This window comes from Piliocolobus tephrosceles, unplaced genomic scaffold (genome assembly GCF_002776525.5).
Source record: "Piliocolobus tephrosceles isolate RC106 unplaced genomic scaffold, ASM277652v3 unscaffolded_10264, whole genome shotgun sequence".
NCBI lineage: Eukaryota > Metazoa > Chordata > Mammalia > Primates > Cercopithecidae > Piliocolobus > Piliocolobus tephrosceles.
The window spans coordinates 1-15,835 of record NW_022291271.1 but is presented as its reverse complement, the minus strand read 5'-3'; the positions used below and the strand labels follow the sequence as shown (position 1 = coordinate 15,835).

Here is a 15,835-nt window from a genome sequence, read left to right as displayed (position 1 = left end):
AAAAAAAAAAAACAAAACACAAAAGAGAATAGAAGTATAACACTGTGAGTGGAATGCACATGTCACAAAGTAGTTCCTCGGAAAGCTTCTCTCCAGTTTCGGTCTGAACATATTTTCTTTTTCACCATAAGCCTCAAAGGGCTCCCGAATATCCCATCACATGCTAAACATACACAGGGCTAGAAAACTACTCAATGAAAAGAGAGGCTTATCAGAGTGAGAAGAATTAAGATGACACAGAGCAGTTTCACAGAAAGCTTCCTCAGATTCCACAAAAACAGTGATTTCAAGCTGCTCAATCCAAAGAATGGTTTAACTCTAGGAGACGAATACACACATAGCAAAGCAGTTGCTCAGAATGTTTCTCTGTAGGTTTCATCAGAAGGTGTTTCCTCGCTCACAACAAGCCTCCGGGCGTCACTAAATATCCCTTCACAGATTCTTCAAAGACAGACTTTCGAAACTGGGCATCATAGAATAAGCATCAACTCTGTGAAGGGAATGCACATTTCAGAGAACATACTCTTGGAATGCTTCTTCTTCGATTTTATTTCAGTATATTTCACTATTCACCAAAGTCCTCAATGCGTTCCAAAATGTCACTTTTTTGGTTTCACAGGAACAGTGTTCAAACACCGGCTTGTGAGAAAAGATGTATAACTCCCTGAGTGGAATGCATCTATCACAAAGTAGTTTCTCAGAAAGCTTCTACCCAGTTTTTATTTGAAGATATCTCCTCCCTCACCGTAGGCCTGAATGTGCTCTCGAACGTCTCTTTGCGGAGCTGTGCATGATGGAGTTTCCAAATTGCCTAATACAATTAGAGTTCTAACTACGCGAGACAAATGAATATATCTAACACAAAGCAGTTTCACACAAATCATTCCAGTTTTTGTCTGAGGATATTTCCTTTTTCACCATAGCCCTCCCTATATTCCCGAATGTCTTTTGGTAGCTCCTTTTACAAAAGGGGTTCTGGAATCCTCTAGGTGAAGAAAGGTATATTTCTGTGAGTGGAATGCACACGTCACAATGCAGCTCCTCAGAAAGCTTCTCTCCAGTTTCTATCTGAAGACGTTTCCTTTCTCGCCATAAGCCTCAAAGTGCTCCTGAATATGTCTTCCCAATCTAAACAAAAACAGAGTTATGATACAGCTCAATGAAAAGAGAAGTTTAACTGTGTGAGCAGAATTCACGTGACACAGAGCAGTTTCATAGAAAGATTCCTTCTGGTTTCTTTCTGAGGTTATTTCTTTTTCAGGATATTCTAACGAGTGTTTCCAAATATCCTTTCTCAGATTCCACAGAAACTGCCATTTGAAACTGCTCAATCCAAAGAATGATTTAACTCTATGAGATGAATACAAATATCAAAAAAGAGTTACGCAGAAAGCTTCTCTCCAATTCACCTTGGAAGACATTTCCTTGTGTCACACTGGCCTCCGGCCGCCACATACTATCCCTTTGCAGAAACCTCAAAGACCGACTTTCAAACTCGGAAGTGTAGAGAAAATTTTAACCCTGTGAAAAGAATGGGCATATCAGAGAGCAGTTTCTTCGAGGCCTTATTTCTTTTTTATATTGGACGACATTACACATTTTGGCACAGTTTTCAATGTGCTTGGAATATCACTCTTTTGGTTTTACAGGAACACTGTTCATACTGTGCCTTATGAGAAAAAAGTTATAACTCCCTGAGTGGAATGCACACATCACCAAACAGATTATCAGAAAGCTTCTCTCCAATTTTTTTCTGATTATATTTCCTATTTCACCATAGGCCCGAATGTGATCCCAAATATCCCTTCGCAGATCCATCCACGAGGGAGTTTCCAAGCTGTGTAATGTAAAGAAAGCTTCATCTATGTGAGATGAATAAACATAGCAAAAAGCAGATACACAGAACGCTTCTTTCCAAGTTTTATCTGAAGATATTTCCTTTTCACCATAGTCCTGAATGTGCTCCCGAAGGTCCCTTATTCGATACGTCCATGACAGTTTCAAGCTGCGTCATGTATAGAAAGCTTTATCTATGTCAGATGATTACACGTATCACAGAGTAGTTTCCTAGAAACCTTTTTTCCAGTTTTTGCCTGAGGTTATTTCCCATTTCTGCAACAGCATCAACATGCTCCCGAATATCAACTGGTAACTCTTTCTCCAAGAGGGTTTCCATGACGCCGTATGAGAAGAGAGGTGCGACACTGTGACTGGAATGCACATGTCACAAAGCAGCTCCGTGGAAAGCTTCACTCCAATTTCAGTCTGAACATATTTCCTTTTTCACTGTTAGCCTCAAGGTGCTCCCGAATATCCCATCACACGCTAAACATACACAGAGTTAGAAAACTGCTCATTGAAACGACAGGCTTAACTGAGTGAGAGGAATTAAGACACCACAAATCAGTTTCACAAAAAGCATCCTACTGGATTTTTCCTGAGGATATTTCTTTCTCCATAGTCTAAGGATTGTTCCCAAATGTCCTTCCTCATATGCCACAAAAACAGTGATTTCAAGCTGCTCAATCCAAAGAATGGTTTAATTCTATGAGACGAATACACACATCACAAAGCAGTTGCTCAGAACGTTTCCCTGCAGATTTCATCGGAAGACGTTTCCTTGCTCACCACAAGCCTCCGGGCATCACTAAATATCCCTTCACAGATTCCTCACAGATAGAGTTTCAAAACTGGGCAACATAGAATAAGCATTAACTCTCTGAATTGAATGCACATATCAGAGAGCAGACTCTTGGAACGCTTCTTCCTCGATTTTATTTCAGTATTTTCACTATTCGCCATAGTCCTCAATGCGTTCCAAGATATCACTTTTTCGGTTTCAGAGGAAGAGTGTTCAAACACTACCATGTGAGAAAAGAGGTATAAATACCTAAGTGGAATGCATATATCACAAAGCAGTTTCTCAGAAAGCTTCTATCCAGTTTTTATCTGAAGACATGTCCTCTTTAAACGTAGGCCTGATTGTGCTCCCGAATGTCCCTTCGCGGATCAGTACTTGATGGAGTTTCCAAACTGCATAATATAAGGAAAGTTTTAACTATGCGACACAAAAAAATATACAAGACAAAGGAGTTTCACAGAAATATTCTTTCCAGTTTTTGTCTGAAGATATATCCTTTTCCTCCATAGCCGTCTCTATACTCCCGAATATCTGTTGGTAGCTTTTTCTACAAAAGGCATTCTGGAATCCTCTATGAGAATAAAGGTATATTTCTGTGAGTGGAACGCACATGTCACAAAGCAGCACCTCAAAAATCTTCTCTCCACTTTCTATTTAGAGACGTTTCCTTTCTCACAGTAAGACTCAAAGGGCTCCTGAATATCTCTTGGCAGACTAAACAAAAACCGTGTTATGATGCTGTTCTATGAAAAGAGAAGCAGAATTCACGTAACACAGAGCAGTTTCACAGAAAGCTTCCTTCTGGTTTTTCTCTGAGGTTTTTTCTTTTTAAGGATATTCTAAAGAGCGTTTCCAAACGTCCTTTCTCAGATTCCACAGAAACAGTGATTTCAAACTGCTCAATCTAAAGAATCATTTCACGTTATGCGATGAATGCAAACACTACGAAAGAGTTGCACAGAAAGATTCTCTCCAATTTCTGATGGAAGACATTTCCTTGCTCGACACAGGCCTCTGGTGCCACTTACTATCCCTTCGCAGAAACCTCAAAGGCTGACATTCAAACTGGGAAATATACAGGAAGCTTTCCCCCTGTGAAAAGAATGGAAATGTCAGAGAGCAGTTTCTTCGAGTGCTTCTTTCTGTTTTTTATTAGGCGACACTTAACATTTTCCCATAAACTTCAATGTGCTCCCAATGTCACTCTTTTGGTTTTACAAGAACAGTTTTTTAACTGTGGCTTATGAGAAGAAAGTGATAACTCCCTGAGTGAAATGCACACATCACCAAGCAGTTTCTCAGAAAGCTTCTCTCTAGTTTTTATCTGACTATATTTCCTATTTCACCATAGGCCCAATTGTGATCCCAAATATCCCCTCACGGATCCGTCCACGAGGGAGCTTCCAAGCTGCGTAATGTAAAGAAAGCTTGATCTATGTGAGATGAATAAACATAACAAAAAGCAGATTCACAGAAAGCTTCTTTCCAGTTTTTATCTGAAGATATTTCCTTTTTCACCATAGTCCAGAATGTGCTCCCGAAGGTCCCTTCGTGGATCCGTCCATGACAGTATCCAAGCTGTGTAATGTAAAGAAAGCTTTATCTATGTGAGATAATTAAACATATCACAGAATAGTTTCCTAGAAAGCTTCTTTCCAGTTTTTGTCTGAGGGTATTTCCCCTTCCACCATCGGCATCAACATGCTCCTGAATATCACTTGGTACCTGTTTCTACAAAATGGTTTCCCCGACACTGTATGAGAAGAGAAGTATAACACTGTGAGTGGAATGCACACGTCACAAAGTAGTTCCTCGGAAAGCTTCTCTCCAGTTTCGGTCTGAACATATTTCCTTTTTCACCGTAAGCCTCAAAGTGCTCCTGAGTATCCCATCACACACTAAATATACACATGGTTAGAAAACTGCTCAGTGAAATGAGAGACTTACCTGAGCGAGAGTAATTAAGACAACACAGAGCATTTCCACAGAAAGGTTCCTACTGGATTTTCCTGAGGATATTTCTTTATCCATATTCTAAGGATCGTTCCCAAATATACTTCCTCATATTCCACAAAAACTGTGATTTCAAGCTGCTCAATCAACAGAACGGTTTAAGTGTATGAGACAAATACACAGATTGCAAAGCAGGAGCTCAGAATGTTTCTCTGCAGGTTCATCGGAAGACTTTTCTGCACTGATGACATGCCTCCAGGCATCACTAAATATCCCTTCACAGATGCTTCAAAGACACAGCTTCGAACCTGGGCAACAAAAAGTAAGCATTAACGTTGTGAAGTGAATGCACATATCAGAGAGAAGATTCTTGCAATGCTTCTTCCTCGATTTTACTTCAGTATATTTCACTATTCGCCATAGTCCTCAATGTGTTCCAAAATATCACTTTTTCGGTTTCACAGGAACAGTGTTCAAATGCTGCCTTGTGAGAAAACAGGTATAACTCCCTCATTGGAATGCATACATCACAAGGTAGTTTCTCAGAAAGCTTCTATGCATTTTATCTGAAGATTTCTACTCTTTCACCTTCGGCCTCAATGTCCTCCCTAATGATCCTTCGTGAATCCATGCATGATGGAGTTTCCAAACAGCGTAATAAAAGAAAAGTTTAACTATGCAAGACGAACAAATATAGCTAACACAAAGCAGATTTACAGAAATCTTCTTTCCACTTTATTTCTTTAATTAATTAATTAATTTATTTATTTTATTTATTTATTTTTTAAATTTTTTTATTATACTTTAGTTCAAGGGTACATGTGCATAACGTGCAGGTTTGTTACATATGTATACATGTGCCATGTTGGTGTGCTACACCCATCAACTCGTCAGCACCCATCAATTCATCATTTATATCAGGTATAACTCCCCAGTGCAATCCCTCCCCCCGCCCCCCTCCCCATGATAGGCCCAAGTGTGTGATGTTCCCCTTCCCGAGTCCAAGTGAACTCATTGTTAAGTTCCCACCTATGAGTGAGAACATGCGGTGTTTGGTTTTCTCTTCTTGTGATAGTTTGCTAAGAATGATGGTTTCCAGCTGCATCCATGTCCCTACAAAGGACGCAAACTCACCCTTTTTTATGGCTGCATAGTATTCCATGGTGTATATGTGCCACATTTTCTTAATCCAGCCTGTCACTGATGCACATTTGGGTTGATTCCAAGTCTTTGCTATTGTGAATAGTGCCGCAATAAACATACGTGTGCATGTGTCTTTGTAGTAGCATAATTTATATTCCTTGGGGTATATACCCAGTAGTGGGATGGCTGGGTCATATGTTACATCTAGTTCTAGATCCTTGAGGAATTGCCATACTGTTTTCCACAATGGTTGAACTAGTTTACAATCACACCAACAGTGTAAAAGTGTTCCTATTTCTCCACATCCACTCCAACACCTGTTGTTTCCTGATTTTTTTTTTGCAAGTGTTCTTTTTATTTATTTATTTATGTTTTATTTATTTTTATTTTTTTATTTATTTTTATTTTTATTTTTTATTATACTTTAAGTTCTAGGGTACATGTGCATAACGTGCAGGTTTGTTACATATGTATATATGTGCCATGTTGGTGTGCTGCACCCATCAACTCATCAGCACCCATCAATTCATCATTTATGTCAGGTATAACTCCCCAATGCAATCCCTCCCCCCTCCCCCCTCCGAATGATAGACCCTATTGTGTGATGTTCCCCTTCCCGAGGCCAAGTGAGCTCATTGTTCAGTTCCCACCTATGAGTGAGAACATGCGGTGTTTGGTTTTCTCTTTTTGTGATAGTTTGCTAAGAATGATGGTTTCCAGCTGCATCCATGTCCCTACAAAGGACGCAAACTCATCCTTTTTATGGCTGCATAGTATTCCATGGTGTATATGTGCCACATTTTCTTAATCCAGTCTGTCACTGATGCACATTTGGGTTGATTCCAAGTCTTTGCTATTGTGAATAGTGCCGCAATAAACATACATGTGCATGTGTCTTTGTAGTAGCATAATTTATAATCCTTTGGGTATATACCCAGTAGTGGGATGGCTGGGTCATATGGTACATCTAGTTCTAGATCTTTGAGGAATTGCCATACTGTTTTCCATAATGGTTGAACTAGTTTACAATCCCACCAACAGTGTAAAAGTGTTCCTATTTCTCCACATCCTCTCCAACACCTGTTGTTTCCTGATTTTTTAATGATTGCCATTCTAACTGGTGTGAGATGGTATCTCATTGTGGTTTTGATTTGCATTTCTCTGATGGCGAGTGATGATGAGCATTTTTTCATGTGTCTGTTGGCTGTATGAATGTCTTCTTTTGAGAAATGTCTGTTCATATCCTTTGCCCACTTTTTGATGGGGTTGTTTGTTTTTTTCTTGTATATTTGTTTGAGTTCTTTGTAGATTCTGGAAATTAGCCCTTTGTCAGATGAGTAGATTGCAAAAATGTTCTCCCATTCTGTAGGTTGCCTGTTCACTCTGATGGTAGTCTCTTTTGCTGTGCAGAAGCTCTTTAGTTTAATTAGATCCCATTTGTCAATTTTGGCTTTTGCTGCCGTTGCTTTTGGTGTTTTAGACATGAAGTCCTTGCCCATGCCTATGTCCTGAATGGTACTACCTAGATTTACTTCTAGGGTTTTTATGGTATTAGGTCTAACATTTAAGTCTCTAATCCATCTTGAATTAATCTTCGTCTAAGGAGTAAGGAAAGGATCCAGTTTCAGCTTTCTACTTATGGCTAGCCAATTTTCCCAGCACCATTTATTAAATAGGGAATCCTTTCCCCATTTCTTGTTTCTCTCGGGTTTGTCAAAGATCAGATGGTTGTAGATGTGTGGCATTATTTCTGAGGACTCCGTTCTGTTCCATTGGTCTATATCTCTGTTTTGGTACCAGTACCATGCTTTTCTTATATTACTGCGTAATATAAGAAAAGTTTCAACTATGCGAGATAAAAAAATAAATCTAACACAAAGGAGTTTCACAGAAAACCTTTTTCCACTTTTTGTCCAAGGATATTTCCTTTTTCTCCTTAGTGGTCCCTATACTCCTGAATGTCTCTTGGTAGCTTTTTCTCCAAAAGGCATTCAGTAATCCTCTATGAGAAGAAAGGTATATTTCTGTGAGTGGAACGCACATATGAGAAAGCAGCTCCTCAAAAAGCTTCTCTCCACTTTCAGTCTAAGGATGTTTCCTTTCTCACCATGAGCCTCAAAGGGCTCCAGAATATCCCTTTGCAGACTAAACAAAAACAGTGTTATGATACTGCTCTATCAAAAGAGAAGCATAACTGTGTGAGCGGAATTCACGTGACACAGAGCAGTTTCACAGAAGGCTTCCTTCTGTTTACTCTCTGAAGTTATTTCTTTTTCAGGATATTCTAAAGAGCGTTTCCAAATGTCCTTTCTCAGATACCACAGAACGAGTGATTTCAAACTGCTCAATCCAAAAAATCATTTAACGCTATGAGATGAATACAAACATCACAAAAGAGTTGCACCGAATGCGTCTCTCCGACTTTCGATGGAAGACATTTCCTTGCTCGAACAAGGCCTCTGGTTGCCACTTACTATCCCTTCGCAGAAACCTCAAAGATGGACTTTCAAACTGGTAAATGTAGAGAAAGCTTGAAACCTGTGGAAAGAATGGACACGTCAGAGAGCAGCTTCTTCGAGTGCTTCTTTGTGTTTTTTAATGGACGACATTTCACTTTTTGCCATAGTCTTCAATGTACTCTGAATATCACTCTTTTGGTTTTACAGGAACAGTGTTCAAATTGTGCCTTATGAGAAGAAAGTTATAACTACCTGAGTGGAATGCGCACATCACCAAGCAGTTTCTCAGAAAGCTTCTCTCCAGTTTTTAATCAGACTATATTTCCTCTTTCACCATAGGACCGAATGTGAACCCAAATGTTCCTTCCCAGATCTATCCACGAGGGAGGGCCAAGCTGTGTAATGTAAAGAAAGCTTCATGTATGTGAGATGAATAAATATAGCAAAAAGCAGATTCACATAAAGCTTCTTTCCAGTTTTTATATGAAGATTTTCCTTTTTCACCATAGTCCAGGATGTGCTCCCGAAGGTCCCTTCGTGGATCCGTCCATGACAGTTTCTAAGCTGCGTAATGTAAAAAAAGCTTTATCTATGTGAGATAATTACAGATATCAGAGAGTAGTTTCCTAGGAAACTTCTTTCCAGTTTTTGTCTGCGGCTATTCCCTTTCGAGCATCGACATCAACATGCTCCCGAATATTAACTGGTACCTGTTTCTCCAAAAGGGTTTCCCCGACGCTGTATGAGAAGAGAGGTATAACAATGTGACTGGAATGCACATGTCACAAAGCAGTTCCTCAGAAAGCTTCTGTCCAGTTTCGGTCTGCACATATTTCCTTTTTCACCGTTAGCCTCAAAGTGCTCCGAAATATCCCATCACATGCTAAACATACACAGGGCTAGAAAACTGCTCAATGAAAAGAGAGGCTTATCTGAATGAGACGAATTAAGATGACACAGAGCAGTTTCACAGAAAGCTTCCTTCTGGATTTTACCTGAGGATATTTCTTTCTCCATATTCTAAGGATTGTTCCCACATATCCTTCCTCAGATTCCACAAAAACAGTGGTTTCAAGCTGCTCAACTGAAAGAATGGTTTATCTCTAGCAGACAGATACACACATTGCAAAGCAGTTGCTTGGAACGTTTCTCTGCAAGTTTCATCGGAAGGCATTTCCTCGCTCACCACAAGCCTCCGGGCATCACTACATATCCCTTCCCAGATTCTTCAAAGACAGAGTTTCGAAACTAGGCCACATAGAGTAAGCATTAACTTTGTGAAATGAACGCACATATCAGAGAGCAGATTCTTGGAACGCTTCTTCTTCGATTTTTTTTTCAGTATATTTCACTGTTCGTCATAGTTCTCAATGCGTTCCAAAATAGCACTTTTTTGGTTTCACAGGAACAGTGTTCAAATGGTGCGTAGTGAGAAAACAGGTATAACTCCCTGAGTGGAATGCATACATCACAAAGTAGTTTCTCAGAAATCTTCTAAACAGTGATTTCAAACTGCTCAATTCAAAGAATGTTTTATCTCTATGAGATGAATACAAACATCAAAAAATAGTTGCACAGAAAGCTTCTCTGCGATTTTTGATGGAAGACATTTCCTTGCTCAACATAGGCCTCTGGTTGCCACTTACTATCCCTTCACAGAAACCTCAAAGACGAACGTTCAAACTGGGAAATGTAGTGGAAGTTTTAACCCTGTGAAAAGAAAGGATGTGTCAGAGAGGAGTTTCTTCAAGTGTTTCCTTCTGTTTTTTATTGGACGACATTTCACTTTTTGCCATAGTCTTTAATGTGCTCCGAATATCAGACTTTTGGTTTTACAGGAACAGTGTTCAAACTGTGCCTCATGAGAAGAAAGTAACAACTCCCTGAGTGTAATCCACACATCACCAAGCAGTTTCTCAGAAAGTTTCTCTCCAATTTTTATCTGACTGTATTTCTTATTTTACCATAGGCCCGAATGTGATCCCTAATATACCTTCACGGATCCATCCACGAGGGAGCTTCCAAGCTGTGTAATGTAAAGACAGCTTCATCTATGTGAGATGAATAAACATAACAAATAGCAGATTCACAGAAAACCTCTTTCCATTTTCTATCTGAAGATATTTCCTTTCTCACCCTAGTCCAGAATGTGCTCCCGATGGTCCCTTTGTGGATCCGTCCATGACATTTTCCAAGCTGTGTAATGTAAAGAAAGCTTTATGTATGTAAGATGATTACAGATATAACAGTGTAGTTTCCTAGAAAGCTTCTTTCCAGTTTTTGACTGAAGCTCTTTCTCTTTTCACCATCATCATCAACATGCTCCTGGATATCACTTGCTATCTGTTTCTCCAAAATTGTTTCCCCAATGCTGTATGAGAAGAGAGGTATAACACCGTGAGTGGAATGCACACGTCACAAAGCAGTTCCTCGGAAAGCTTCTCTCCAGTTTCAGTTAGAACATATTTCCTTTTTCACCGTAAGCCTCAAAGTTCTCCCGAATATCCCATCACACGCTGAACATACACAGGGCTATAAAACTGCTCAATGAAAAGAGAGGCTTATCTGTGTGAGAGGAATTAAGACGACACAGAATACAGAGTAGTTTCACAGAAATCTTCCTTCTGGATTTTACCTGAGGATATTTCTTTCCCCATATTCTAAGGATCATTCCCAAATGTCCTTCCTCAGATGCCACAAAAACAGTGGTATCACACTGCTTAATCCAAAGAATGGTTTGCAGTTGCTCAGAACGTTTCCATGTAGGTTTCATCGAAAGACGTTTCCTTGCTCACCACAAGGCTCTGGGCGTCACTAAATATCACTTCACACATTCTTCAGAGACAGAGTTTCGAAACTGGGCAACATAGAAAAGCATTAACTCTGTGATGTGAATGCACATATCAGAGAGCAGATTCTTGAAACGCTTCTTCGTCGATTTTACTTCAGTGTAGTTCACTATTCGCCATAGTCTTCAATGCATTATGAAATATCACTTTTTCGGGTTCACAGGAACAGTGATCAAACACTGCTTTGGGGAAAAGAGGTATAACTCTCTGAGTGGAATGCATATATCACAAAGTAGTTTTTCAGAAAGCTTCTATTCAGTTTTTATCTGAGGATATCTCCTCTTTCAGTGTTGGCCTGAATGTGTTCCCGAACGTCCCTTCGCGGATCTGTGCATGACGGAGTTTCCAAACTGCATAATATAATTAAGGTTTTAATTATGCGAGATGAATAAATATATCTAACACAAAGCAATTTCACAGAATTCTTCCTTCCAAGTTTTGTCTGACGATATTTCCTTTTTCACCATAGTCGTGGCTACACTCCCAAATATCTCTTGGTAACGTTTCCTCCAAAAGGGATTCCGGAATCCTCTAGGAGAAGAAAGTTATATTTCTGTGAGCGGAATGCACATGTCACAAAGCAGCTCATCAGAAATCATGTTTTCAGTTTCTATCTGATGACGTTTCCTTTCTCACCGTAAGCCTTAAAGCCTTCCAGAATATCCCTTTGCAGAATAAACAAAAATAGTGTTACGATACTGCTCTATGAAAAGAGAAGCTTAACTGTGCGATTGGAATTCACGTGACATAGTGCAGTTTCACAGAAAGATTCCTTCTGTGTTCTATCTGAGGTTATTTCTTTTTCAGGATATTCTAAAGAGCGTTTCCAAATGTCCTTTATCAGATTCCACAGAAAAAGTGATTTCAAACTGCTCAATCCAAAGAATGATTTAACTCTATTAGATGAATACATACATAACAAAATAGTTGCGCATAAATCTTCTCTCCGTTCATCGATGGAAGACATTTCCTTGCCTCACACAGGTCTCCTGTCATCACTTAGTATCCCTTCACAGAACCCTCAAAGACTGACTTCCAAACTGGGAAATGTAGAGTAGGATTTAACCCTGTGAAAAGAATATACATGTCAGAGAGCAGTTTCTTCGAGTGCTTCTTTCTGTTTTTTATTGGACCACATTTCACTTTTTGCCATAGTCTTCAATGTGCTCCGAATATCACCCTTTTGGTTTTGCAGGAACTGTGTTCAAACTGTGCCTTATGAGAAGAAAGTAACAACTCCCTGAGTGGAATGCACACATCACCAAGCAGTTTCTCAGAAAGCTTCTCTCCAGTTTTTATCTGACTATATTTCCTGCTTCACCATAGGCCCGCATGTGATGCCATGTATCCCTTCACGTATCCATCTACGAGGGAGTTTCCAAGCTGCGTAATGTAAAGAAAGCTTCATCTATGTGAGATGAATAAACATAGCAAAAGCAGATTCACAGAAAGCTTCTTACCAGTTGTTATCAGAAGACATTTCCTTTTTCACCCTCATCTTGAATGTGCTCCTGAAGGTCCCTTCGTGGATCCGTCCATGACAATTTCCAGGCTGCATAATATAAAGAATTCTTTATCTATGTGAGAGATTACACATATGACTGAGTAGATTCCTAGAAAGCTTCTCTCCAATTTTTGTCTGAGGCTATTTCCTTTTTTACCATCGGCATCAACATGATCCTGAATATCTCCTGGTAACTCTTTCTTCAAAAAGGTTTCCAAGATGCTGTATGAGAATAGAAGTATATAGCAGGCGGGGATGGAGAGGGTGCCTCAGTGTCCTTCCCCTCCCCTCTCCTGGCCTCGCCGTCCTCTCCCCACAGCTGGACCGGAACTATGTGATCCTGGAAGTTCCGGGGCTTTTGCTGTGTGGGATAAACAGTAATGGTGGAGGCTGCACAGCTCCCGGAACAACAGCCACAACATCAGGAGCAAGAGCGGCAGTGGCGGTGGCGGCAGCAGCCTCCCCCACCCCAATCCCCAGTCACTGCCCCGTCCCTGGGGGTGGGCGGAGGGGGCGGCGGCAGCGACGGCAGCGGAGGCGGCTGGACTAAACAGGTCACCTGCAGGTATTTTATGCATGGGGTTTGTAAGGAAGGAGACAACTGTCGCTACTCGCATGACCTCTCTGACAGTCCGTATAGTGTAGTGTGCAAGTATTTTCAGCGAGGGTACAGTATTTATGGAGACCACTGCAGATATGAACATAGGAAGCCATTGAAACAGGAAGAAGCAACTGCTACAGAGCTAACTACAAAGTCATCCCTTGCTGCTTCCTCAAGTCTCTCATCGATAGTTGGACCACTTGTTGAAATGAATACAGGCGAAGCTGAGTCAAGAAATTCAAACTTTGCAACTGTAGGAGCAGGTTCAGAGGACTGGGTGAATGCCATTGAGTTTGTTCCTGGGCAACCCTACTGTGGCCGTACTGCACCTTCCTGCACTGAAGCACCCCTGCAGGGCTCAGTGACCAAGGAAGAATCAGAGAAAGAGCAAACCACCGTGGAGACAAAGAAGCAGCTGTGCCCCTATGCTGCAGTGGGAGAGTGCCGATACGGGGAGAACTGTGTGTATCTCCACGGAGATTCTTGTGACATGTGTGGGCTGCAGGTCCTGCATCCAATGGATGCTGCCCAGAGATCACAGCATATCAAATCGTGCATTTGAGGCCCATGAGAAAGACATGGAGCTCTCATTTGCTGTGCAGCACAGCAAGGACATGGTGTGTGGGATCTGCATGGAGGTGGTCTATGAGAAAGCCAACCCCAGCGAGCGCCGCTTTGGGATCCTCTCCAACTGCAACCACACCTACTGTCTCAAGTGCATTCGCAAGTGGAGGAGTGCTAAGCAATTTGAGAGCAAGATCATAAAGTCCTGCCCAGAATGCCGGATCACATCTAACTTTGTCATTCCAAGTGAGTACTGGGTGGAGGAGAAAGAAGAGAAGCAGAAACTCATTCTGAAATACAAGGAGGCAATGAGCAACAAGGCGTGCAGGTATTTTGATGAAGGACGTGGGAGCTGCCCATTTGGAGGGAACTGTTTTTACAAGCATGCGTACCCTGATGGCCGTAGAGAGGAGCCACAGAGACAGAAAGTGGGAACATCAAGCAGATACCAGGACCAATGAAGGAACCACTTCTGGGAACTCATTGAGGAAAGAGAGAACAGCAACCCCTTTGACAACGATGAGGAAGAGGTTGTCATCTTTGAGCTGGGCGAGATGTTGCTTATGCTTTTGGCTGCAGATGGGGACGACGAACTAACAGACTCTGAAGATGAGTGGGACTTGTTTCATGATGAGCTGGAAGATTTTTATGACTTTGATCTATAGCAACCTTGCGTGGCGTGTGAACTGGTCTGCTGACCCCAGACAGCAGCCGTGCCCTGTGGTGGTGTGGCAGGGCCTGTGTTCTCTCCTAGGCAGGCCTCTCAACTCCAGGTGCTGTCCTAAGAATTTTTACCAGGGCCTGTCTTCTCAACCCCTCACCTTTTCCTGAGGAGTGTGTTGTTTTCCCTGTTGAAAAAAGTTACAAAAATAAATCTTAAAGTTAGTTTTTTGTAACACAAATTTAACTGTCAGACAGTTAGTGTAGGTGTGTTGTGTCATCTGTTTTCAACCAGTTTGTGTTTATGGACTTTTCACACACTCATTTTGAGGACCCCAGGTTCAAAAATAAAAGCAGTGGCCCTGCTTTGGGGTCCAAGAATAGGAGTGATGGGTGAAGGGACCTAAGCTGGCCAATAGCCCTCTGCCCCAGACATGGGATGTGGATCCTTGAGGTTTCCGGTGAAATCTGCACATCTGTGTTTTTTCATCTGTTCCCTACCACGTGCACTTGCTCTGTGGTTTTGGTATCTTGTTTAATTGCACACAAGTAATACTACTGGGTAACCAGAATCAGGTGTGAATGTGTTGAGATTTCTACTGTTTTGCATGATAGGAAAATTGAGAAAGAATACATAAAAAGATAGAGAAGGATAACATCAATGCAGAGTTGGAAGTTGACTCCCAAGGGCTGACATGGTGTGTGTGAGTGTGGGTGTGTGATAAGCTTCTCATCCCTGCATAGATGCAGTATTCTTAGCCTTAGTAGAAAAACTTGGTTTAGTGGTTTAAGCCTTGTGTGACAGACAGATCTTAAAGGGCAAAGCAGTATATTGGTAGTTGTCAATATAGCAGTGCTAGCTCTGTCTATATAAATAGAGAAATGGGGTTAGCCATAGAGGTTAAAACTACCTGGTTATCCCGTATATTAACACAAACTGGGTCTTGGATACACAGTTGTGTTTAATGTTTTATGATCTAGCCTTTCCAGTACAGGCACTTTCTGAGAAACCTTGTAGTCATTTGGGGCATTTTGTTGTCGGGTTTTTAGTGTTTGTTTTTGTGAGTATTTGCCTCATTCCACCCCTGATCTTTCAGGTAGACAGATGTGGTTCAAAACTCTGGTCTAAGGTGTTTATTGTAGTGGAATAATGTGTTTGCAGTGATAAGTCATACTTTGCCACCGAAGGGGAGGGCTTGGGAGAATCCCTGAGACTAGCTAAAGTTAAGTTGTTGGAAGAATTCCTTGACTGGAAATTTTGCATTTGTGTTTTGTTGCTCTGTTTCCTGAAAGTAACTCGGGGATGCTCCTGGGTTGTCCATCTACTGCTTTGATTCCTTGGATCCCGCCCATTCTTTCACTTTAAGAAAAAACAAATAATTGTTGCAGAGGTCTCTGTATTTTGCAGCTGCCCTTTTGTAAGAAGCACTTTTTCCAAATAAAACAATTAAAAAAAAAAAA

The 15,835-nt window shown here is 41.0% G+C and overlaps 1 pseudogene; it reads left to right on the top strand.

The window, feature by feature from the left end:
* The first annotated feature begins 13,056 nt into the window (after positions 1-13,056).
* LOC113220721 lies at positions 13,057-14,394 on the top strand (annotated as a pseudogene).
* The last annotated feature ends 1,441 nt before the right edge of the window (positions 14,395-15,835 follow it).